This window comes from Hyposmocoma kahamanoa, unplaced genomic scaffold (genome assembly GCF_003589595.1).
Source record: "Hyposmocoma kahamanoa isolate Upper Pololo Valley unplaced genomic scaffold, ASM358959v1 76, whole genome shotgun sequence".
Classification (NCBI taxonomy): Eukaryota; Metazoa; Arthropoda; class Insecta; order Lepidoptera; family Cosmopterigidae; genus Hyposmocoma; species Hyposmocoma kahamanoa.
In genome coordinates, this window is record NW_020653900.1 from 4,487,955 (window position 1) to 4,491,589 (window position 3,635).

The following is a 3,635-nucleotide window of genomic DNA, read 5'->3' on the forward strand; positions in this document are numbered from 1 at the left end:
ACTTGTCAACTTACGTCTCAGGGTGACGGGCGCAATGGCAGTGCACCTAAAATATTTGTAATTTAAAGCCCTGAATGGTACTGCAACTGTTTTGGACAGGCGTGGTACCACCAGCGCATGACTTGTTCGTCCCGTCACTTGATATCATAAAAAAACTGTAGTTAGTGACTACCGTTTTCTTCCTCATCTCCACAAATACAAATCGTTCCAAATCTCCCAGTGTTATTTTAAATACTCTGTTTTACGGAATAATTATCGCTTAAAAACCCCTGACGCAATGTATTCTACTGAAGTCACCATCTGTAATCTATAACTTGTCGAGACCTAATACGATAGTTTTACTGTTCGTTGAGGAGTTTACTAGTTTGCAGACTGTCTTGGTTCCAGTATCTGAAGACGTTACTGTAGTTTATGTTATCGAAAATCCATATTATATCAAATATCGAAGTTAGAAAGGGGATGGTGGAATCATGCAATCCCGTCGCATACCCTCCTTGATATGTTATGATTGGAGCGGCTGGGAGGTTTTGCAACCTATTAAATTTGATGGTGGTGTGGACTGTACGGCGCGGTTCTAAAAGAAGGTAAGGAAAAAGTCAGATTTACAGCTATAGCATCGAGAAAATAAAGAATAAAAAATAGAAAGAAATATTATGAAGAAAAACTGTACCGCGCACGCTGTATATGCTGGAGGTGTACGTCGCGAGGGGAATATTTACACGAAACAACAAATCACTTAAAATAATGCGGTTTTTCAATGAAAAAAATGTCCGTCATCCGCAAGAACAGCGTAGCGTGTCGATCTTTTTCTTTTTCTCGAGGTGGTCGCGGCGAGGTTCTCTTGCCGTACCATGAGCCAGCGAATACGAAGCCAGCGCACTCTAGTGGCGATTTCGTGTCTTCTATCCCCTTCACTCAAAGGCATTTTGGCACAATGCAAAAGGGAAGAGATAAAGATTCGATGCCATGCCTAATTAATGGAATTAAAGTATCACCAAAGAAGCGCATATTGGTTTGAATGCGAAAGTTAAACATTGCCAATATAAATTATATGGGAAATTTAAAAATAAAAATAATACATTTGTGGCGTTACCAATGATGGAACATAGATAAGCCGGCAAATATACGGCGGTGTTCAAGGCTCCGTGGCTTCGCTTCAACTAAATCCGAGTCACAGTCAGTTTTTCAAAGGATTTCAAATCAAAATAGCAGTTAGCGGATCCGTCACATAGGCGACAGCCCATGACCGGATTTGTGCTGTTTACAGCTTTAACACGTGGAGTGCGCCTTGCCTTGGAATGGATGTCACGCTTCCTGGTTGCATTTTTTAGCTATGAATTCAAAGTATCTACCGAAGTTCATACTGGAAGACATGTTCGTTCCAAGTAGCTGGAAATGGTCAGATATTGGTATGGATGCGTCTTGCAAAGTCGAAGTCGGGTCAAACTCCCTTTTGTGAAGAATAAATACGCCTGGGTTTTGATAGCGTTAAATCTGATAATGCTGTCACCACCTCAACAGGAGATAGCCTTCAGTATCGAATCTAAACGACTAATTATGTACAACAAGATCGAATATTTCTGCCACTGGCCCTTGCATTGGAAAAGTATACATCTGCAACTGCGCTGACATCAGCATACCTAAAGATGCCTGGAATGAACATTATCTTTAATATGCAACAACAAATGTGTGCGAACAATACTGAACCCTGAGGAACTTCGGCGTCACCCCTTAGATTGCTTGATTCTTAATTTCCGAAACCATACCCACATACCATAACACACACAACCATAACCATAACCCAGAGTATGCCTGATACTAAAATACAGGCCTCCAGAAGCATAATTTTGGAACCGGAGCTTCCTTGAAACTTGTGTTAAAGCTTCTTAGCCGCTCACGCGATGCGCTTATCCTACCGCAAAATGGCGGCTATTTGGTTTCGCAAATTAGAAAAGGATTCAGTTTAAATACAAGTTTAAATAAAAATTATTATTCTGCATTGCTAAATAAATACCCTCCGTACTACAACAAAAACATCTCAAATAAATTGCAGTAATACACCGCAAATCCTGCACTTAAAAAGCACTAATGAAATTTTTGGTGTACTTGGGTAAATATGATAATATTCCGTTTGAGTAGTTCTAATGTTTACCATGAAATTACTCCTTAAAGTATAGTTTATAAACATTTATATTCAGGGTAAACTTAAAAAACGCAACTTACGGTATGTTTTCAATAAATAAACACCGACATCACAAGCCCAAAGAATAACACACACGATTGTCGTGACGTATTTTTGAAGTTGTTTATTTTTTTTAAATGACAGACCCAGGCATTAAAAACTTTATGGATTGCTAGAGTAGTTACCGAAATAGCAATTAGTATTAGTTCTTTTACCTGTTATAACTTCGATATCCGATAAATCGGTATAAAATCACCACCGGCACCTCTAGGTGTGGTATGCTTCCAGAGACGCATGAATCGCGTGAGCGGTTAGACAGCTATTTCATTCTGTATCACTTGTTTAAAACTAAAATTTTGTAATAAATGCCAACTTTGACGTTCGTTCAACTTCCCCCTTGAACATATTGAATTGTTACCTATCACTACCACAAGTTCTAAGCGATAATGCATCAAATCAAACAGATGTCCTTCAGAAAATTCGTTCCCAATAATTGGGACGTTTGCTTTTACACAAATAAGTACAAACATCGAAAATTCACACTTTATCGCCTGGAATCTCTCGCAGCCAATTTCCAGACGTGGGGTACCACCGACTCGAAGGAGAATTTTCTCAATAACTCGGCGGTATAATAATAATATTATATTTTTATTTACCTCAAATATCCTGCTTTTGTGAATAAATAACCATAATTCTTAGTTTACATGTAGGTAATATATAATAGGACATACCTTCGTGGTGAAATTGCAACGAATTTGGTTTAGACCTGACCTGTCAAAAGAAAGGTATAGCAAAATACCTCACTAAAAGCATTTTTTTATTCTTAACGAAATGTTCTCGGTTTATAACGTATTACGCATTCATAATCAATCAAGTGACATTAAGTTGATTTTGTTCGGGTTTTCTGATTAGGTGTTAATAATTTCAATATCACTAACTAAATCTTATTATTTAGATCTTACTTCGCTTTCTGATTACACATTGTATGTCTGTCATTCAGACGTAATTGTTTCGTTGGGGTATCCAAATGGATAACGACACCTCGAATTTTCATTGCAATTACGGACGTCAGGAGGTTTTCTTTGAGTAATAGGTGACTTCCCGAATTCCCAAATTATCACAGTCGATGGCGTATATGTTGTCCGCGAGATTGTCGTCTTCACCGAGGACGTGTCTAAAATGTTATTAAATTTTTATAGTTTCTTTCCTTAACAGTTACTTTAAAGGCACTATTCAAATTTGAAACAACCTTCATGTAGTTTTAACACAGGTTAATATCGGTTTTTTTAACACAGTGCACAAGCTAACAGACTTTATCAAATAGGGACAACTCGAATACAGAGAACAACCAAAACTCATAAATATATGAACTACTTGTTCAATAAGTATAAGAACAACGAAATATGTAGGATCACTGTTCAGAATACACATAGACTTGAGCCAATTAAAACAA